The sequence below is a fragment of the Rhinatrema bivittatum genome, chromosome 2 (genome assembly GCF_901001135.1).
Source record: "Rhinatrema bivittatum chromosome 2, aRhiBiv1.1, whole genome shotgun sequence".
Lineage (NCBI taxonomy): Eukaryota > Metazoa > Chordata > Amphibia > Gymnophiona > Rhinatrematidae > Rhinatrema > Rhinatrema bivittatum.
Genome location: NC_042616.1, coordinates 13,309,070 through 13,332,784, shown reverse-complemented (window position 1 = coordinate 13,332,784; position 23,715 = coordinate 13,309,070). Strand labels below are relative to the sequence as shown.

Sequence of the window (23,715 nt, the reverse complement as noted above, 5' to 3'; positions counted from 1 at the left end):
GACTAACGCCTCCCGATTTTTGGGGGATTAGAAAGTACCGGGAATAGAACCCTAGGCTGTGCTGAGAGTAGGGTAGGTACGGGTTCTATTACGTACGGTTCTGGATCAAGAGGGAGACCTCTTGATCCAGAAGGATGGAGTGATCGGATGTTCTCCACATCGGTAGAGGTGGGGAGTCTGGTGGCATGGAGAGAAAGTTCAGATGGTAACCCTGAGCAATTATTGCCAGTACCCATTGGTCTGAGGTGATTTAGTGCCATATGTTGTGGAAGTGATACAATCGACCTCCCACTGGTATGTGAGGCAGTGGAATCTGGCTGCTGCTCTCTAGGTGGAAGTCAAAAACCTGAAGCAGGCCCTGGTTGTGGAGCTGCTTGTGGCTTTTGTTTACATGTTTGACGAGACTGTGCTTTTTGAAAAGGTCTCGTGGCACGGGATCTGGTTGGTGGCGGGTAGGACTTCTTCGGGCGGAAGAATAACTTTTTAGAGTCCTTTCTGAAGGGCTGTTTAGAAGAATAGTCAGAAGGCATCAGAGAGAGTTGTCTTAGGGTCTCATGATGGTCCTTAAGTTCCGCCACCATTCGCTGAATCTGTTCGCCAAACAGATTGTCCCCCACACAGGGCAGACCGGATAGCCTGTCTTATACTTCAGGGCGAAGGTCGGAAGACTTGAGCCAGGCCCATCTTCTTGCCGAAATAGCAGCTGCAGATACCCTAGTGGCAGTGTCAAAAATATCATAAGATGATCGGATCTCATGCTTGCCTGCCTCAAAACCCTTATTTACTAGGGTTTGAAGCTGATCTTGGAATTGTTGAGGCAAGATATCTGTCAAATCTTGTATCTGCTTAAAAATGACCCTATTATATTGGGTCATATAGAGCTGATAGGCGGCAATCCGGGAGATGAGCATTGAGCCTTGGAATACCCGGCGGCTAATGGCATCTAAAAACTTTTGATCCTTGCCCGGGGGAAAAGAGGTATGAGGCTTTGATCTCTTTGCTCTTTTTTGTGCAGATTCAACAACTACAGATTGGTGATCCAATTGAGTTTTCTGAAAGCCTGGAGCTGACTGCACCAAATAGGTAGTGTCAGCCTTTCTGTGCACTGGAGCAAAGGAGCCAGGATGTTCCCAGTTCTTCTTGAGTAGGTCCAAAAGAACCTGGTGGATAGGGATGGAGGTTATTTCCTTGGGAGCATCCAGGAATTGGAGCAACTCCATTATCTGATGTCTGTCATCCTGTTCAGTCTGTAATTGGAAGGGAACCAATTCAGACATTTCCTTCACAAAATTTACAAAGGAGAGGTCCTCTGGAGGAGAACGCTTCCCACTTTCAGTGGGTGAAAGTGGTGAAGGTAAATCATCGGTGTCTGGCGAGGAATCATCAGTCTAGATATCATAAGGATCAGCACCTGTCCCTCTAGAAGCTAGAGGGGGACGGGGTGGTGGGATACCTGAAGGTCCTGGTCTAGGCTCCGAAGGAATCGGAGGAATTATCGGAGGCACCGATGAAGGCATCGATGGATGGCTCGGTGGCGCAGACGGATGTATCGGCACCGATGGTTGGATCGGTGACGAGGGATATATCGGCATCGATGGCTGAGGCAGGACTCCGGATGGAGGGATGTGGAACGGTGTTTCTCCTCCCGATAACAGAATAAGTGGAGAGGGCACCGGAGCCATCGGTGACCCGGGGTCCATCAGTGGAAAAGCGGCAATGAGCGCTTCCATCCTGGATAGCAGCAGTGCAAATGCTGCTGGAATCGGGTCGGTGCTCGGTTCCACAATCGGTACCGGAGGAACCTGGAGTCGTTTCATCGCCTTGTCGATGGCCGCCTGAACCATCCAGTCCAGTTCTTCACGGAGACCTGGAGCAAGCAGCCCCGGCTCCGGAACAGAAGAAGGAGGCAGAGGCATAGCCGGAGGGACCACAGTTAAAGACGGAGTCGCAGCTCCCGATCCCCTGTTGGTTGAGGGTTGCCTCGGTGACCCGGTCTCCGAAAATGTCGGTGCCTTTTCTGGACGGGGTTTTTTCGACGGCTGCTCTGACGATGGTGAGGTCGATGACTTCGCTCCCTCGATGGTCCGAGACTTATGATGTCAATGGCGATGTTTCTCTCTGCGATCCCCTCGGTCTTGAGGGGGAGTAGAAGGTGTCGAAGGCTGAGATGTCGTCGATGCCGGACAGTCACCAGCTGGTGGTCGATACTGGCGTGAAGTTGACGTCGATGCAATGGACGAAGTCGGGGTTTGAGCACGGAAGAAAAGCTCCATCTTCTCCATTCTGGCCTTGCGATCTTTTGGTGTCATTAAGGCACATTTGGTGCAAGTTAGCACATCGTGCTCTCATCCAAGACACATTACACAAACTTTATGAGAGTCTGTGATAGACATGGTGCGATTACAGTCCGGGCACAGACGGAACCCTGATGCCATGGCATAAATTGAACCGCGGTACGATTGATGGCCAGTAGGCCGCGAGGGCCAAACTCGACAGTAATTGACGGAAAACGGGTAAAAACTTACCGGAGTACCGCGGCTTGAAAAAAGTTAAAGGAGGAACCCCTGTGGGGAAAATAAACTTTTAGTAATTCCGTGACGAAAATTCCTGTCAGGAATCTCTGCAGAGCTCCTTTACCGCGAGGCTACTGCTGCGCGGAAAAAAGAAGACTGAAGGGGGACCCCTGCTGGCTGCAGGGTTATGCCATGCTGGGCATGCTCAGTGGGCGCCAGTCAAATTTCTGGAAACTTTGACAAAAGTGTTCCGTGATTGGGCTCCATCCTGTGATGTCACCCAAATGTGAGGACTACCATCCTGCTTGTCCTGTGAGAATAAATGGGCACAGACAATTAAAATACCTAGGTGTCTATATCAGCGCTTCTAGTGACATGTTTCAGTTTAATTATGACTCCCTATAGCAGAAAATATCCAGGGATCTTGAGGAATGGAACAGATATAGTAGAATAGCGGCGGTCAAGATGACGGTCTTACCCAAGCTATTGTATCTATTTCAAACTCTACCTATAGCTATCCCCAGATCCAAATTACTGAATTGGCAGAAGAAAATGTCTTATATATGGGGCAACAAGAGACCTAGAATAGCACGGCAGGTTATGTTTCAACCACGGCTGAAGGGAGGGATGGGAGTCCCAAATCTAGTAAAGTACTATATTGCTGCACAAATTAAGATACTAGTAGATTGGCATAAGAAGACTCCACCTAAACCTTGGGTGATTTTTAGCCAACAATTACTGGGTAATATACCACTATCTAGCCTCCTTTGGCAACATAAGAAAACATGGATAATATCACCCAAGGATCTCCTACCCCCTCCCCCCCTCTATGATTATACCACTAGACATGTGGAATACCGAGAGAATACATGTGGGTACGAGGGAATTCCATCGCAGTACTTACTTATACGCAAATGGTGACTTCACCCCGGGGTATCAGTCTACAGCCTTTCGTACCTGGGAATCTAAGGGCATTCGACTTTGGGAACACATTTGGGGGGGTGAAAGATATTTCCCCATTTTCGGAACTACAAATGAGATATGAGCTGGCTGATTTGGATATATATCCATACCTTCATTTAAGGCATTTCACAGGTACTCAGCTCATAGCAGGTCACCTAACCCAAGGTCGATCTGACTGTGAAATACTATGTCACAAAGCAGATCACGCCACAAAATTGCTATCATTGCTCTACGCAATGTTTGAGAAACCCACTCATATGATCACTTGGGAAAAGGATCTTCATGCTACCTTTTCACAGAAGGAATGGGAGGCAAACGCCTCTCAGCTAGGTAAAGTTCTAATTGCAGCCTCCATGGTTGAGAATTCCTTAAAACTGTTCTATAGATGGCATATATGTCCAGTGCACTTTCATAAAATTAAATCTACTTTTTCAGACAAGTGCTGGAAAGGATGTGGGGTCAAGGGTAGTTATTTACATATGTGGTGGGAATGTCGAGTGGTTCAAAGCTTATGGCAAGATGTGGAGCGCTGGATTGGTCAATTGTTACAAACTTCAATAGTAGTAACCCCACAACATGCGTTATTGGGCATTAAACTTCTACCGACCAAAGGCGGCGAGAACAGACTAGTTAATTGTATTTTCACCGTCACCAGATTAGCAATAGCACAGCAATGGAAATCACCCCTCAGTCCAGGGCTCGCTGAAGTACAACATAATCTAGGAGAAATCTATATGTTAGAGATTATAGCGCATAAACAGAAAAATATTGGGCATTTTCGAATATAGCAGCCATATACAGTTTGGCGGGCAAATTTTACATGAATGCTTAAGTTAAAGATCACCACTTACACAGACCGTAACCAGCCCCTACTGGTAATTTCATCTGACCTCCATTGCTACTACCAAACATCAGCAGAGTAAAATGGGCCTAGGGCGGGGGGGATGAGGGGTTCATGGGGGCATTATCTGGTTTACATAATTAAACACAACTTGAGGGTTTGCAATGGTTTTATTATTGTTTCCACTGCTTTGTTATGTGACTTCACCAGTTTCACTTTTGCAGAAGTGGTTATTATATTCATACCATTGATCAATGTATACATTGTTCTGTTTGTAATTGTTGATGTCACAATAAAAACAACTTTAAAATTAAAAAAAAGAAAAACCCCAGTCTCTCTCTCATGGCCAAGAACACCAGCATCCTCGGCTCCTCGGATTGAGACAGAAGATAAGCAATATCAAGTAGAGGAAATACTAGACACAAGACAGGTCTGTAACAAACTCCACTATCTTCTTCTATAGAAGGGAAATAGCCCAGAGAAAAATTTGTGGGAGATGGCTTCCAACCTCCAAGCCCCCCAGCTGATCCAGAAATTTTACCGAAGGTTCCCCAAGAAGCCCAGACGTTTGGGGGGGGGGGGCCTTTGGAGAGGGGGTACTGTTACGTTTGGGGGCTCAAGGGATGGCCCCGTGAGCCCCCGCATTTACCCCTGGCACTGTCAGGAAAGACTGCTGCTCCAGATGCCAACTCCTCCAAAGATCACTCCATGCGGTCGCAAGCACCGCCAGTCGCTGCACCCCACATCCTTCCTTAGGCATGCGCCTATGTGCCTTCTTAAAGGGCCCGCAACAGGAACAGGGCTGTGGCGCCCGATGACATCACCAGTCTCAGCCCTTATAGGGCTCTTCAGCCAGCCTTTCCTTCACTCAGCAACAGGTCCCCTGGAGCTCTTTGTCCCGGTGTGTGTTACTCTTGTCCTTGCTTTGTCCTGACAGCTATTCCTTCTGTCTTATATGTCCTGCCCATTGCTCTTTGTTCCCTTGGCATGACTTCCCAGACTCCAACCTTGGCCCTGATCTAGACTTCTTTGCTACCTGCTGCCTAGTTCCACCCGGACTGTCTTCTGGTTCCACTTTCTACCACCTGCCTCGACCTCTGGACTGTCTTCTGGTTTCACTTTCTGCCACCTGCCTAGACCACTGGATTGTCTTCTGGTCCTTCTGTCCACAGCCTGCCCAGACCAGCACCTCACCTGGGATTCCCCACAGGACTACCCTATGGACCCACCTGCCGGCTGCCAGAGCCCAAGGGCTCAACCTATGAGGGAGATATAGCTGGTAAAGGCAAAGCTCCAGTTGGTCGTGCATCTGGGCTCCTCCGCCCGCTGATGGGAGTTTGCCTAGTGGGCTTGCTCACTAGCAGTGCCAACCACATCTCGGCACTAAGGGTCCACATAACCCACGAGTCTTACAGTACACATCTCTGCCATACAGGCAAAAAACACAGAAAAACCCTCACCAAATACAGAATAAGGGACTACAGACAAAAAAAACAGGTAAATGCAGACAGAAATTGAATTGGACAGTCAAAGAAATCAGACTCTGAACACAGTGCGATACCAGAAAAAGAAAAAAACAGAAATGCAAAATATATGTGGTGTCCTGGCACCGGACCAGAAACGAGTCTGATCAGGGACCAACAGCAGAAATTCTCTATTTCTCTCCTGTACTTTGTAATTTTATTTTATTGATATTACTATCACTACATATTTTCCTCATCTATTTTTAATCCAAGGTAAGCATTACTTTGGTAATGCATGAGTAAACTGTCAGGAGAAGGAAGGAGCCTGTATTTGAACGCATGCCCACCAGCTGAGGCTGGGAGCTGGAGATAAGCTCTTTACAACAGAAGAAGCCCTTGTCCATTTAAATCCCTCTCTCCCCAGGGAGCTCTAGGGTTGGGAGCAGCTGAAGAGGACTGGATGAGCTCTTCCCAGCAATCCTGTTTTTCACTCTATAATGCATGGCGGCCAGTCTGTGCCACTGGATGCTTTCCCCCAAGGTCCTTCCCAGCCTGTTGGCTCGCTCCTCTCACTTCCAAGCTGCGGGATTTCCTTCAGGACCCTAATGTTGCCAAGATCTTACAAGGCTCTGCCACACAGATCCTCCAGGCAATGCCACCTGCTTCAGAGGTTTCCGAAAACAAGCTGCCCACCCCTCTCCCCAACCCCTCCGATCCTGTCAGATTCTGATTCAGGAGGCTCTCTCGGCCTCGACTGTTTGTACATGTTGCCAAAGGAATCAGTTGCAAATCCATTGCTGGAGAATAATGTGCGTAGATTTGAACGTCAAATCTTCAGGCAGCATTTCCTGAAGATGCCTTCTCCCTGCCACGGCTCTCCTCCATCCAGCTGAAAGTCCATGTGCTATGGAAGCCGGCCCATGCTTTCAGCCGGAAAACGGGGAACTGCTAAATAGCTTTGGAAAGCTTTTAAAATTGTTCCCCAGTGGATTAAAAATAAACGAGGACAAATATCTCTAGCAATAACAAGAATGAAATGGAATTACTACAAACAGAAGAAAACAGAGTTTGCTTCTCTGGCTGCTGTTTCTCCTTTCCCCCAGGACTATTCAGTGTTTTCCCTGCTTATTCTTTTGTGCAAAATCTCAAATGTTCTCTCTCAGTTTTGGCAAGTATTATTCCCTGATTTTTTTGTATTTGCACAACACAGGAAGAAGTGCAATCTCTGTTTTTCTTCCTTCAGTGTTGTATTGCGCACAGAGCCTGGATTCTTAGTGATTCCAGTTTAGTTTTTGTCTGCATCTTTCTGTTTCTAAACTGTGAACATTTATCCTATATATTTGGTGAGGGTCTGCCTGTATTTTGCATGTGGGACAGAAGTCAGATAGTAAGACAGTTGAGGGCAGAAAAAGACCACATGGCCCTTCAGGTTTGCCCAGCAATCCTGGTCTTGCACTGATAATGCTAAGGATAGTTCTCAGTTGAAGAAGCACAACCAATTGTAGCACGTTGCCCCTTATCCAAGTCAATTTTTCTATTCTGCTATCCCAAACATGCAAATTCCCACACAGCGAGGGCGGTATCCAAAGCCTTCCCTACAAGTGAAAAAAAGCATTTTAACCTAAGGGAATGGAGGCTTTGAATATTGCCCAGTTTGTGCAGTACATGCGTTCAGCTTTCATCCACAAATTCTGGAGGCTTTCCCAGGGGTGAGGAGAACAACATTGTCTGCAGATTTGATTAATCAAGGCTTTGCACACTGTTTTCATTTGAAGATGGCCCACAGAGAAAGCAGCCACACACCGCTGCAGGAAATAATCATTCCCTACGTCGTTTTCTTACACTTACTGTACAAACTCAGGGGTAAACATTACTCGTGGAGTTTTTAATTACGGAGGCAGTTTGATGATTGCTTCTTTAACCCAGCTCCCAAATGCCTCTCAAACCCAAGTCTTACCACCAAGCTTTCTGATCATCTAAAACAGGCGCCAACACTAGTGAGGGGTATTAGTGCTCCAGGGCCTTGGAATATTTGCAGCGTTCACTTCTCTCTCTTCCCGCTTCCCTCCCACCAGCCTTCTCTTTCTTCCTCTCAGACGCTCTTTTTCAGAGATGCTCTCTCCCCCTCTACCTTCCCATGACATGCTCTCTCTCCCCTCTGATGCTGTTCTCTCTCCCCCAATTCCCCTCCCCATCTCTCTCAGTCTGTCTCCATAAGTCACACTTAGCAGTAGAGAGGGTTTGGCTTTTTTTACCCTCTCTTCACAGTGTTTAATCCATTAGATTAATAGAGGAAGTTACTTTAGTGCACTTCCCTGCCACAAATCGTTATTTAAAAAAAAAAAAAAAAAAGCAGCTGCCCATACTTGTAAAAGAAGTTTGGAGGAAGACCTAAACAGCTGAAAATCACACCCAGTGCTCAAAGACAAATTCCAACATTCATCCCAGGGCAGAGCACCAGACACCCATCCCAGTGACCCCCACAATACACAGCACCCAGTACCCAATCTAGTACTTCCCACACAACCACAATACACACTCAGAGCCCATCACAGTGGCTCCCACACAATATACAGGACACAGTACCTAGCACCATCCCAGTGACCCCGCCACACCCATGATACACAGAGCACAGCACCTAGGGCCTAGCCCAATGACCCACATATATCCACGATGCACAGGACAAGGCACCCAACTGGTGACACCCCCCCCAATACAAAAGGCACAACACCCAGAGTACCCACATACACAGGACATGGCACCCATCACAGTGACCCACGTATAACCACCACTCACAGGGTACAGCACCCAGAGCCCATCCTAGTGAACTCCCACACACACACACACCACGATACAAAGGGCACAGCACCTAGAGTATCCACATATACCCACAATAAACAGGGCACAGCACCCATCGCAGTGAGCCCCACATAACCACGACACCCAGTGCCTATCCCATTGACCCACAATACACAAGACATGGCACTCGTCCCCAATGACCCCTACATGGCCACAATACACAGGGAACAGCACCCAGTGCCCAACGCAGGGACCTATGATGCACAGGGCACAGCACCTAGCAGAGCCAAAGCCAAGCCATTTGGCACCTGTAGCCAAGTGAAAACGTACACCCTCAACTTGAACACAACATAAAAGACCACAAGCTAGGAGACTGTTACATGTAGGGAGCTTTAATTTTGACCCAGCAGTTTTTTCTTTAGGCTTCCAGTTCAATCAGAAACAGTAAAAACAATCCTGGTGCCATGAGCCTTATTTACAAAACTGTATAACCCGCTGTTCTACAAATTTACAAATCTACTCATAACCATCAAAAATATTTATACATTCATACATCAAATATTCTTCACCATATTTAAATTAAATTAGTTAGGTTTCTAATGTTGGAATAATAAGCATGGAAATCATTTGCATCTATATCGTATGGATAGATCAGAGAATTCAGTACCATCAGTCATATCCAGTCTGCACAATGCAAGAGACTGAGAAATAGCCCGCCAAGTTTTTCTTCGAAAACACGGGGATACTTGCACCTGCTACCATAAAGCACATGCAGAAATTTAAAAATGAAATCCCAGCATGTTGCTTGCCAGTTCCATCTTCCCCCTTAAAGCCTTGCACTCCCCCCCAACCCAGTCACACCCTCCCCACCCACAATTAAAAATTATGCATTTAGAATACATGAAAAAAAAATATTCAAAGCACGGTCTTCTGAGGCAAAAAAATCACATACAACAATACTTATATTATATTTATACGCACTGCCAACCCTGGTGCCAACCCTGCAAAAAGCACAAGACGCTTGGAACTCATTATTATGCCCATGGTAACGTGTGTTGGGTGTGGGCTTGGCCATGAGAAAGCTATGAGCAAAACTGAATTACAATACAGTAAACCTACCACACCAAAACAGCACTAACTGCCAGAACTCAAACAGTAATAACCTTGCCTGTGAAAAGTCAACTGCAAAATATTACACAAGGTCCTAGAACATCATCAATGTATTAGGAAAACAGAACAAGCCAAGCTACTACAGATCCCGCTACAGAAACAGACTAGCAGAATTCCTCACCTCGATCATAGGTACAGAACACAGACTCTCAAATACAGGATTAAGAGACCAAAAGTATAAACAGAAATGTGCAGACTGCACTGGAAACCACAACAAGCCAGACTCTGTATGCAGTGTAACAATGGAAAAAGATAAACATCGCCATACAACATAAAACAAAAAAATAAAACTTGAGAAATATAAAATCATATCAGTAAAACCATACTAATAAAAATAAATACAGTATTTCAAAACAAAAGCTAAATAGTGCATCCAAAAATTAAAAACTCAAAACTTTTCTAAATGCCAAACAAAATATTTCAAAACAGCAGACATATCAAATTACACCCAATAATTAAAACTAGCAAGGATTTTTAAAAATCCCCTACTTTCTATATCTTGGAACTTAATTTCCAGATGCCCTGATATTATTGTGGATTAACAGGGGGAGAGTAAGGTGTTGTTAAACAAATTCCTCCTCTCTCTCATGCTCAATCTCACGTACACATGCACACACTCACTCTCTGCCATGCTAAATCTCACACACACTCACATGTGCGCACTCGATCTATGCAGTGCTTAATCTCATGCACACAAGAACTCATTTTCTAGGAGCTCAATCATATGAAAAACACATGCACTCTCTCTCTCTGCCATGCTGAATCGCTCACACACACACTCTCTGCCATGTTCACGCGCTTTCAGCGCCATGCTCAAACATTCCCACACACACACTCTCACCACCAAGCTCAAATCACTCACACAGACATACATGCTCGCTCTCTCTGCTATCATCAATTACTCACACCCACGTGCTCAAACTTACATACACATATCTCTCATTCTCATTTGTTCACCCCCCCCCAGGAAGTAAAAGCAGCAGCAGCAATAGCCTCCTCTTTCAGCCTCACAGCCCATTCTTCCTCCTCCTTCTAACCTCAGGACTGCGCTTTTCATGCTTCTGACTTAGAGAAGGCTGATGTTGGTTCTCCTCCTGATTGTGGAGGAAGAGGGGAAAACTATTCTTCTTGCGGCCCCATGGGCCAAGCTACTCCTAAGTGCCTGGCCGGAGAGGCATGATATTCTGACTGTAGTTGGGGGGAGGGTGAGAAGAGTGATGCATCTTCTTCCAGCCATTAGGCCATGCTGCTCTTCCTGCTCCCGACTGGCACAGGGTTGGCCAATTGTTTGTTTTGTGGTCTCACAAGTGTGCCTTCTCACTTCCTACTGTATCTGCTTAGGGTGGGACTGCAGAAATGCAGTCTGCAGTTGATACTCAGCTGAAACATTTCATTTACTGCTATTCTAAGCCAATTAAGCTGCAATCAAAATGCCGTTAAGGTTCCGTTCAGGCCTCAGGTCTCCAGAGCTGCATTCTATAACATAGCAGATAGAGGAGCTGAAGCCAGGGGGGGCAACCAAAATTCAGGAGAAGGATTGTAAATGGAAAAGTTATAAATGTCACATCTTATAAAACGATCTCCTAACTGCAGAGGGAGGGGAGTCCTGCACTGGGTGGCATCTTGGTATTTTTGCCCCCCGTTTGCTCCCTCCGTCCACAAGGATGACCCTGAGGGGGGTGTCACCAAGAGCACGCACAGCAGTTCATGTACTCCTCCCACATGGAAGGGCTTTTGAGGACCAAGGGCTGTATCAGGAGGTGTGGAGATTGCTTGTCAGCCCTATTGGAAGAGTGGTGGCGCCTCATAATGGATGGCAGCTATGGCCATGTCTATATCGACCATAGTCTAGCTACAGCTCTGGTACCCAGCACCTACCTCAGTGACTCCCACACCAGTTGCATAGCCAGAACTGATATTTTGGCAGGATTCAAAATGAACACGGGCAGGAACTAAGCGTAGAGGTGTGAGCATGCTAGTTATACTGTCGACAAAGTTCTCCCCCTCCTCCCCCCCCCCCCCCCAGCAGTTCCCTTTTCTCCAGGATACGACACACACTGATGGCTAGGGATGAAGAATTGAAAAAGACTGCTGAGGACTTGGTGGGGCAATGATATGGCATCTACTCTGTCCCCAGTAGTCTCTCTCTCAAGTTTAAACCACCCCCCCAGTCCAGCAGTCTCTCAAGTCTCAAACCTTATCCCCTTTTCACAAGGTCCCACCTCATTTCCAGCAGCCTCTCTCTCAAACCGCTTCCTATCCCACTTCTCTCTTAACTGAGCCTGCCGCCGAGTCCTCCCAGAAGTGTTACTTGTTATTTAGTAGACTCGGGACTTGGATCAATAGGACCCTTGCCAAAATTTTGTTGACAAAGGAACAAAATTGTGACCCTCCTCCTTTCCCTCTGAGAATGATCCTATAAAAACATAACTGGCCATCATACATTTAAATATAAAACTGAAAATGAATATTCAAATTCTGCTGTCACTTCAGTAACACTACCACAAACTCTCTCCACTGCCAGGCACAATGTGAAGTCATACAAAACCATCACTCAGAGCCTACCATATCATAAGAGAACTAACTCCCAAAACTCACAACAGCGGTTACTACCCTTAATCAATAAGACTGATACTTTGATGCAACTCAAACATTGCTCTCTGCTTCAATGGCAAGGCATAACGGGGAATTGGATTCAATAGCAATCAACGAGGGTCCTGACTTTTGCGGTGTGGGAAACTAATAAGCATGGAGTAACCAACACAACACAGCAGATACTACCATAAGCTCACACAGACATACATGCTGGCCTCTCTGAACGCTCTAGGCTTTAAACAAATAATCACCAACCCTACATACAAGGCAGACCACACCCTTGATCTCATCTTCACCAACTCCCTAATTCAACCTGACCCCCCCTACTTGCACACCCATCCTCTGGTCCGACCATTTCCACATTGAAACCAGTTGCACAATAAAAAACTCATTCACCAAAAAAAACATCCACTTCCGTAGACCATGTAAAACATGGTCTACGGAAGTGGATGTTTGGGAAGTTCACCCTCTCGGATGAACTTCCCAAACTCGACCTTACGGATGCCAACTCCGCCCTTTCCTCTTGGCTTCAACTTACTAATACTGTCACCGATAACATCTGCCCCACACAATCTCGAGAAATCAACCCTGCCAACAACAAAAAGAAACCGTGGTACACCCCTGAGCTCAAAACCTTGAAATATCTCAGAAAACTTGAAAAAAGATGGCGCAAAGAACAAGCCCCGGCCATAGAGTCTAAGTTCCGATCTTACCTCCATACCTATCGAGAAGCCATTGACAAAGCCAAAAAAAGACTTTTACACCCAAAGAATTCATCAGCTACAATTTAACCCCACACCCTCTTTCAATATGTTTCAATACTAATTAAATCCACCCACACTCCCTCCCCCGACTGATAACCAAGCCAAATGCAAAGAACTTGTGCAATATTTCCACAACAAAATAGAGAAACTCATGTCACGCTTCTCCTCTACCCCCCACATCCACCAATACTCTAGCAGCAAGCACCACCTCCACCTCTCCCATACCCAATACTATCCAAGCAGCAAACACCACTGCAATACTAAACTTATTTGAGACCACCACCCCTATGAAAATAGAATCTACCCTCAAGAAAATCAAACCTGCAGTGCATCCCTCAGACACTATCCCCACCAAAACCCTCCTCACTATTCCCAACATTATATCCAAACCCATAGCCAATATCATTAATAAATCTATATCCCTCGGCTCAGTCCCAAACCAACTTAAACACGCCATAATAAAACCTATTTTTTAAAAAAATCCTCCCTTGACCCTACCGAACCTGCCAACTATCGCCCCGTTTCCAACCTTCCATTCCTATCAAAAATCCTAGAAAAAATAATTAATTGGCAGCTGACAGATTACCTTGACGATCATCACATTCTTTTCCCCTCAATATGGGTTCCGCAGACACCACAGCACCGAAACCCTCCTTATCTCCCTCTCTGAACGCATACTGAAAGCTCTTGATAAAGGGCAATCTTACATTCTGGCCCTCTTGGACATTTCATCTGCATTTGACACGGTCAATCATAATATCCTAATAAAATGCCTTAAAGAAATCGGCATTTCTGGAACCCCACTCCACTGGTTTTAATCATATCTAAACAGGCAATACAGTGTAAAAATTGGGCACTGAGAATCAAAACCTATTGACCTGTTACAAGGGGTAAGAACATAACATAAGAAATTGCCATGCTGGGTCAGACCAAGGGTCCATCAAGCCCAGCATCCTGTTTCCAACAGAGGCCAAAACCAGGCCACAAGAACCTGGCAATTACCCAAACACTAAGAAGAACCCATGCTACTGATGCAAGTCACTCAAAGGAACGGTTCCCAGCAGCTCAGCAGAAGAAGGGAGAAGTGTTGATTGTTGGAGACTAATCTGCCGAACGTAGTCTGGAAAATCCCTACCAGATGTAGAGAAATAGTGGATGCCCTGCAAGGAGCTTTCTTCAAACAAATGGTAATGGAACCCACAAGGGAGGGAGTTATACTCGACCTAGTGCTCACTAATGGAGATAATGTCTTTAATGTTCGGATGGGTGTCCACCTCAGCACAGTGACCATCAAACGTTATGGTTTGACATCGCAAATAGGATACCGAGAAGTCCTAAGAAGACCCGAGTTTTGCATTTCAAAAATACAGAGTTTGTCGAAATGGGGATGTACCTGGAGGTAGAACGAGAAGACAGGGTGAAAATGGGAGAGGTTGAACATCAGTGGACCAAACTAAAAGGAGCAATTATAAAAGCAACAAATCTATATGTTAGAAAAGTAAACAAAAGTAAAAGAAATAAGAAACCAATCTGGTTCTCAAAGGAGGTGGCTGACAAAATAAAAACAAAAAAAAAGCAGCGTTCAAAAAATATAAAGGATCAAAAAAAGAGGAACATAGGAAAGAGTATCTGGTGAAACTAAGGAAGACAAAGAAAGTACCGTATTTTTTGCTCCATAAGACGCACTTTTTCCCCCCCCAAAAGTGGAGGGAAAATGTCTGTGCGTCTTATGGAGCAAATATTAAAAAAAAACTAAACTAAAAACCCCCACCTTCCAGACCCCCCCCCCTCAAAGACCTGCCAAAAGTCCCTGGTGGTCCAGCGGGGGTCCAGGAGCAATCTCCTGCACTTGGGCTGTCGGTTGCCAGTATTCAAAATGGCGCCGATAGCCCTTGCCCTTACTATATCACAGGGGCTACCTGTGCCATTGGTCGGCCCCTGTCACATGGTAGGAGCACATTTGAATACTGGCAGCCGACGGCCCAAGTGCAGGAGAACCCTCCAGGACCCCCGCTGGAGCACCAGGGACTGTTGGCAAGTCTTGGGGGGCGGGGTCAGGAGGGCGGGGGATTGTAGTGAATTAAGTTTAAAGGGTTGAGATGAGGTTGGTTTTTTTTGTTTTTCCAACAAAGAGAATGATAAAAGTTTTCTGATTCGGGGAGTGGACAGAAATGGCCCTCCCCAGACCCGAAAACAAAATGGGGACAAAAAAAAGTTTTGTGCCCTCCCCTAATTTGCTCCATAAGACGCACAGATGCCCAGGAACAGAGCAGGTTTAGCAAACCATTTTTTTTTTTTTTAATTTTCCTGCTCTAAATCCTAGGTGTGTCTTATGGTCAGGTGCGTCTTATGGAGCGAAAAATACGGTAATCAAGAAAGCAAAAAGTCAGGTGGAAGAAACAATTGCCAGAGAGGTAAAGCAAGGTGACAAAACATTTTCCAGATACATCAGAGAAAGGAGTAAGGTCCAAAGAGGTATAGTGAAATTGAAAGGTGACAAGGATCAATGTGTAAAGAGAGATGAAGAAATGGTGGAAATATTAAACAAATACTTCAATTCGGTGTTCACTAAAGACGACCCTTGAGGAGGCGTCGCTAGTTAACAAGACATGGGGAGGGGGGGGGGGGAGGGGAAGTAGTCAAAACTGCATTTACAGAAGAGAAAGTACAGGAAGAGCTAGAAAAACTGAAAGTGGAAAAAGCCATGGGGGCCTAATGAGGTTCATCCCAGGATACTGAGGGAGCTCAGAGATGTGCTGACAGATCCGCTGCATGACCTGTTCAATAGATCCCTGGAAATGGGAGGGGTGCCGAGTGATTAGAGAAGAGCGGTGGTGGTCTCGCTTCACAAGAGTGGGAGCAGAAAAGAGGCTGGAAACTACAGGCCGGTTAGCCTCACCTTGGTGGTGGGAAAATTAATGGAGATTCTGTTGAAGGAAAGGACAGTGAACTATGTACAATCCAGTGGGTTGCTCGATCCGAGGCAGCAAGGATTCACCAGGGGAAGGTCCTGTCAGACGAATCTGATTGATTTCTTTGAGTGACTAGAGAATTGGATCAGGGAAAAACGCTTGATGTGATTTACTTGGATTTTAGAAAAGCTTTTGATATGCACATAGAAGACTCATGAATAAAATGAGAATCTTGGCAGTGAGCGCCAAAGTGGTGGCGTGGATTACAAACTGGTTGACGGATAGAAGACAGCATGTGATGGTAAATGGAACCTACTCCTTCCCTCAATTCAATTTGTGAATTCAAATATATTTCCAATTGATCTGGTTCCATAAAAACATATCTATTATTTCCCATTTTTAATATACATTTACAGGGAAATCTTATCAATATTTGAGCTCCTAATTGGCGGGCTCTTGGACAGAGAACCAAAAATTTTTTCCTTCACAGTTACGTAGTTCTTACAATGTCCTGATTCATCCAGATCTTTTCCCCCAGGTATAGCTTATTCCTGTTTTGAAGAAAACTCTTTCATACATTGTCCCTTGCAGCAGGTAACAGAAATATAACCAATTGAACACCTCTTCTCTCTACTTGCTCCTCTTGAGATGTTTCTAGGAAGCCAGATAAATCCTCTAGAGGTGATAATGTCTCTGGGAGTTCTACTTGATTTCCAATACATACATTCTCATTCCCCCCTCTTTGGGCTGCTTCTGGTAGAAATTAGGTTTTAAGAATTGTGGGCAATTCACTGCTAGGAAACCACAATATTTCTAACATATACTTCTTAAACTGTTCCTTGGGAAAAATCAATTTGCACTTTGGGAACTTCACTATTCTCAGATTATTATATCTGAGATTATTCTCCAAATTTTCCAATCTCTTATCTGTCATTGAGTCCCCCTAATTAGGCCAGTTTGAATCGCCTGTATCTGGGTTATTTGAGAATCCATTTCCTGAATTTTTGTGGAGTTAGCCAGAACCACCGGATTAACTGTATTGAGTTGTATTTGAGAATCTTTAATCGTAGCTGTCAAGGAAATAATAGCATTTTCAAGTAATGAAACTGCATTCCATAATGCTTCCAAAGTCACAACATCTGGTTTATTTAGTAAATTTTTAACAGGTATATTTACCGATGTATTCTGTGATGAATCTTCTAACTCCATTAGATCCGTCTGACTCCTTCCTTAAGTGGCAGAAAATGGCGAAGCCCCGCCAACGCCACTCAACACGCTGTTTGCTTCCCTCAAAGCAATGAGAACTCCTCCGCCTTGAGTCTGTCCCATCGCTATTGCAGATAGGCCTCCTTTGCAAGCTTCATCCTCCTCAGACGCCTTCCATCTTAGGGTTCCAGCCGACCCAAATGCGCCGACATGGGCTGGGGGAAAGGAGTAGCCTGCGCTCCAGGGCTCAGAGATGTCTCGTCGAGCAGTACTGAAGTTTGCTCCTCCTCCGGTGCTGCAGCCGACTCTCCTGGAATCACCCCGAAGCGGTATAGAATTCCTGAATTGACGTCTGTGCTAGGGTAGGCTTCGGGGGGTGGAGGCCAGGCTCCCTTCCTTATGGTGTGAGGCATAATGGCTCAGAAGGTGTTGAGAATCTGCTAGGGAGCTAGCAATCTGATGTAAATCTGTTAAGAAAGCTGGGAGTTAGATGGGAGGAGCAATCTGAATGAATGGCTCCTAAGAAGGAGGAGTCAGCTATCTTGTAATGTCTCAGATTCTGTATATTCCGCTGTGCTGGGAATTAGCAATGTGTTAGGGTTCTCCGTGAGTAGTTAGCAATCTGTTATGAATCTGAGATAGTAGTGGTGAATCCCTGGGCCGGTGGCAGATGACTTCGCCCCTGGGAGGTTATCCCGAGAGAGACCACCAGCTAGGCTTGAGTATGGAGATAGACACACATTAGTTCTTTTATTAGACAGGTTTTTGGAAACCACCAGAGGTGGCAGTAGTGAGCTGATATGTCCGGCAGGGCTGTAGTACCTCAGGCACTGGAACCACGATCCAGGATGGCTGAGCTGTTGAGAAACTGCAGAAAGTGAGTAGGCAGTGTAGACAAGGTTCATGAACAGAACTAGATGATATAACTCACATAAAGTCTCAAGGAATGTCAGGAGCTGGAAAGGTTTAGGCCCTCGAGGAGCGAGTACCTGGTTCCAGGGAAAGCTCTGAGAGCGCGATGGTAACTCACAATTGTTTGTAGCAGCGATACCTGCCAGGCAGTAGACAATCTTCAGAGTGTCCAGGAACATGGGCCCTCGAGGAGCAAGTACCAGTTCCTATCTGTAATCTGAAGTAAAGAAAAGAGCGAGGCCCCCGAGGAGCGGGTACCTCTGGTAAGTCCAAGGAGGCAGAGTAGCTTGGAGGAACGTAGTCTAATCCGTATCCGAATCCTCTCCTTGCTAACTCCATTAGATAGTGAATTAGAGACCTTTAAATATTGGAAGCGGATGACGTCATCTCAGGGGGACGCCCCTGAGGTCCGAGCCCTTGCTGGTACTTCAATCAGAGCGTGCGCCTGCCCTAAGTCATCAGGCAACATGGCGGATCTGCAACGTCGAGCTGGTCCGGGGACGCCGGAGGGAGACGGCACAGAGACGCCGTGACTGCCAGCCGTCCATCAGACCCGGAGGGTGTCGCCACAGAGGTAAAGAGGGCGGAGTGAGGGCGTCTAGCGGCGACAGACACAACAGAAGGAAATGAAATACAAAAATAAACGGCGAGTTGGGAGCTCTGTCTCACCGCGTCTTTCCTTCACGACACCATTTTGCTCTCCCCAAATGGAACCTACTCTAACTTGTGCCAGCGCTGTTTAGAGGCTCAGGGTGAATTGCCTTCATCTGATTTTACTAAGCCCCGTTCTTCCCAGCCTGATGAGGGCCTGGGGTAGAGACATGTCAGAAGGGGCACCTGACCTTGGAACTCCCTTAATTAGTTCATCAGCAGGGAAAGGTAGCTCAGGGGACACAGGACAGGTGCCTCCTGGTTTTGGCATGGGTCCTTCTGCCTTTTCTTGGGTAGAATTTTTCAAGGATTGCAATCCTTTCTTCAGGCACAGTCCTTCGTCTTGGCTTATCTTGCCAGGTCAGAATCACAGGTGGTGACCTCCCCGAACGCCTGTCGCTGCAGTTGAGCACCGAAGTACTCCTACATCAGCAGTCGGTCTTCCTGATAGGGAGCCGGATGGTACAGATGATAAAGCCGATCCTTAGTCTCTGGACGATGAGGAAATTCCTCCGGGACTAGAGCCCTATAGAACTAAGTTGCAGTTCTTTCATAAAGGTAAGTTACTGGCTCTGATTTCCCAGATATTAAAGATGCTGGCACTGATTCCATGTCTAAGTCAAAGAAGAATCCCATTTTGGTTTCTTTGCTTTAAGCCTCTTGTTTTTTCTGTTATGGAGGCCATTGAAGAATTGACTGGCCTTGAGAAGGGTGCCTCGGAGGCTAATTTCAAAGTGGGTCGAGTTTTAGAAGGCCTGTACCCCTTGGATCCAGTGGCAAGAGAGCGCTTAAGTTTTCCGAAAGTGAACGCACTTGTATGTGCCATCTCTAAGAGAACGACTATCTCTGTGGAGGGTGTAGCAACCTTGAATGATGCAAACGATAGAAGGATTGGAGCCATTCTTAAACAAGCAAATGAAGCACAGAGAAAAGCCTAAGAGCAGGGCCTAGCCCAAAAGGACTGCTCAACCGGCCAGGCTGTCCAGGTCCCTTAAATTCCCTTGGGGGTGGGAATGTCAGATCGGCACACCGCGCATGGAGACCAGAGGATGGAAGAGGTCCTACAAAAAACCTTCCTTCCCAGTTTTTTTTTTTTTAAAGCTTTACCTGAGCTCAACCCGTCCCAGCTAAGTACAGAGTTGTTCTCCAGCTGCAGGGGGAAGAGGGCATATACCGTCACCGCCGTGCTCGGCTTCCTGCACCCGCTGTCTTTCAGCTGTTTCAACAGCTAAGTCCATGCCGACTGTAAAACTAGCTACTGGACCAAGATACTCATCTGAGGAACCACGGAAATCACCTCAGGAATTCTCAACTGGGGGAGGGACCAATTGGATTCACCGCAGAAGAGTGAAGCAAATTAAGTTTCCTTCTTTTTCTCCATCTAAAACTTAAATCAATCCCCAGTAGTGAGATGCACATCCACCATCTGCTGGAGTCAGAGAAGACTGGTAGGTTGATGTCACCAAAGGATTATATATACTGTGATATCAGCTTTGCTCCTTTCCACCTGCTGGCTGGGGAGCACAACCCACTGGTTCTGAATTCAACTGTCTGGACGCTAAGAAAAATAAGGTTTTTTTAAAGAGTGTAAATGCTTTTGAAAATCAGGATCATATTCTTTAAATTTTGTTACCACAGAATATTGAGAACCCAGTCCATAAGCCTCAGGGCTGGATGCTATGTCCTACTTACAAGAAAAATAATGATGCACCCAAAAAAGTCTAGTCAGCCAACAAAAACCTGCTGTTCCCAACATGTACATTTTTTGCAGGAGACACATTCAGGTTACAGACTTTGAACTGGGTCCCAAAATATTAAACTTTATTTTTTAACTACACATTTCATATTACATAGCTTACATATGTAATATGAAATATTACATATTTCATATTACATAGCTCGTTCCCCAAACCAAAACCACACATCATTTAACGTTCAGAGACCGAGCCTTCTCCACAGCCGGACCTTCACTATGGAATTATATTCCCCCGGATCTGAGACAAGAGCCATGCCTAACTACATTCAGAAAAAGACTTAAGACTTGGCTTTTTAAGCAAGCCTTCCCAGATCCCAATTGAATGACAGCATCATTTTTTAAGAGACTTCACAATATAATGTAAATAGTTATTCCGAACTGCTCAATTATCTTGCTCTAATTCTTCTCCCCAGTTATATATACCTTGTTGTAATGTAACTTTATGACCTCTTTGCACTTGTTAATGTTTCGTTTCTGCGTTTCACACCCCCCTTGTTATATGTAAACCAGCATGATGTGATTTCACGAATGCCGGTATAGAAAAATTCTTAAATAAATAAATTAATTACATAGCTCGATAATATTTGGGGTAAATTCAGGGATTTGTATGCATGATTACGTTTTATAATGCGGGAATAAATTTGCTGATTTAAGCATGTTGTACTATTCCTTACTAATTATTAGAGATGTGAATCGTGTGATCGATCATCTTAACGATCGATTTCGGCTGGGAGGGGGAGGGAATCGGATCGTCGCCGTTTGGGTTTATAAAATATCGTGAAAATCAAAAACCGGCACACTAAAACATCCCTAAAACCCACCCCGACCCTTTAAAATAAATCCCCCACCCTCCTGAACCCCCCAAAAATGCCTTAAATTACCTGGGGTCCAGTGGGGGGGAGGGCGGGAAAACCGGCACACTAAAACAACCCTAAAACCCACCCCGACCCTTTAAAATAAATCCCCCACCGTCCCGAACCCCCCCAAAATGCCTTAAATTACCTGGGGTCCAGAGGAAGGGTCCCGCTGTGATCTTCCACTCTCGGACCTCCGGTGCTTGTAGAAATGGCGCCGGCGCTACCTTTGGTTTTTCCGTATGGAAAAATGATTCGCAGCAGGAGATCGCTCCCGGACCCCCGCTGGACCCCCAGGGACTTTTGGCCAGCTTGGGGGGGCCTCCTGACCACCACAAGACTTGCCAAAAGTCCAGCGGGGGTCCGGAACGACCTCTTGCAGTCGAATCGTGTTGTCTATGGTCGGCGCCATTTTGCGCTGCCATTTTGCGCAAAATGGCGCCGGCCGTAGACAACACGATTCGACTGCAGGAGGTCGTTCCGGACCCCCGCTGGACTTTTGGCAAGTCTTGTGGGGGTCAGGAGGCCCCCCAAGCTGGCCAAAAGTCCCTGGGGTCCGGGAGCGATCTCCTGCCGCGAATCGTTTTTCCATACGGAAAAACCAAAGGTAGCGCCGGCGTCATTTCTACAAGCACCGGAGGTCCGAGAGTGGAAGATCACAGCAGGACCCTTCCTCTGGACCCCAGGTAATTTAAGGCATTTTGGGGGGGTTCGGGAGGGTGGGGGATTTATTGATGGGACCACCGTCTTGAATGTTGGTATATAAAAAAGTTAAATAAAAAGTTAAATTTTAAAAAATAAATTTTAAAGGGTCGGGGTGGGTTTTAGGGTTTTTTTAGTGTGCCGGTTTTCCCGCCCTCCCCTTTCCCCTCCCCCTTACCCCGATTTACGATTTTTTGACGATAAATCGGGGGAATTGTTATTGTATCGCGGCTCTAACAATTTTTGACGATTTAAAATATATCGGACGATATTTTAAATCGTCAAAAAACGATTCACATCCCTACTAATTATTACATGTTTATTGTGCAAAGCAGTTATATGCTTTAATAAATCCCTTAAGTGAGTACATCAATCTTTCAATTCTCACAATTTTAAATAATCGAGATCCCCAATTATCCAAAGTGGGTGTGTTTCCAAAATTGGGCAATAGTGAATCTTGCTGCTAATTGAGATAAGCTTTTTCATTTTGCCTACAACTGGAAGACAACCTCAGTACCCCAATAATGCAAGTTCGGGAGAAGGAGCAAATTCAAAGCCTATTATTTTACAGATCTCAACCCCCCCCCCCCCCAATACCCTCCCAGCTCAACTAACACAAGCCACACCATCCACCACCAAGTCCTCACTGTCTGCCTATTCCCTACCCAGTCTTTGCTCTCTCCCTCACCCCAAAGGATGCTGAGTTTACTGCCTCTTCAGTCTCAGTCTAGATTAATATTTTAAATAAATCCCCACCCCCAATTCCTCTCAATCTCCGAGTCCACACTCTTCCCTGCCCCAAACCTCACCCAATCCAGGCCCCCACTCGCCCACTAAGCCCCTCGTTCACACTTTCCTATGGGGCCCCCATTGTCCCGTAGGACCCCCCCCCCCCCTTCCCAATCTCCGAGACCCCCCGAGTTGAGAGGTACGAGCATGGCCTGTGGTTGGCTGTCATGTCTGACAGTGGCACTCTTGGCTAAGTCAACTTGGAGTGGGCCTGGGAGACCAAAAAAAAAAAAAAAGGCAGGAAAAGAGCGGGAAAGAAATATGGGAGCCCTAATCCTGGGCCCTCTTCCTCCTCTCCCCACGGCCCCTTCCTGAAACCCCTGGCTCCTCACCCCATGGCTGCAGTATCCCCTTTCCCTCCTACTCCTCCCCCCCCCCTAATCCTGGGCCCTCTTCCTCCTCTCCCCACGGCCCCTTCCTGAAACCCCTGGCTCCTCACCCCATGGCTGCAGTATCCCCTTTCCCTCCTACTCCTCCCCCCCCCCTAATCCTGGGCCCTCTTCCTCCTCTCCCCACGGCCCCTTCCTGAAACCCCTGGCTCCTCACCCCATGGCTGCTGTATCCCCTTTCCCTCCTACTCCTCCCCCCCCCCCTAATCCTGGGCCCTCTTCCTCCTCTCCCCACGGCCCCTTCCTGAAACCCCTGGCTCCTCACCCCATGGCTGCTGTATCCCCTTTCTCTCCTACTCGCCCCCCCCAATGACCTCTCTCCAATATGCGCCCCTCCCGCTCCATGGCCCTTTCCCAGCTCTTCCCAGCTTCTCTCTCTCCCGCGCTCGCTCAACAGCTTCTTTCCTCCGCAGACTCAGCCTCTTCCCTTCACCTT

General features: G+C 46.4%; 1 protein-coding gene across 1 annotated transcript in view; it reads right to left on the bottom strand.

The window, feature by feature from the left end:
* The window catches only part of LOC115086231 (acid-sensing ion channel 1C-like), a 461,666-nt gene that overhangs the window by 389,120 nt on the left and 48,831 nt on the right, over positions 1 to 23,715 (bottom strand). The gene's annotated exons all lie outside the window — the stretch shown is intronic.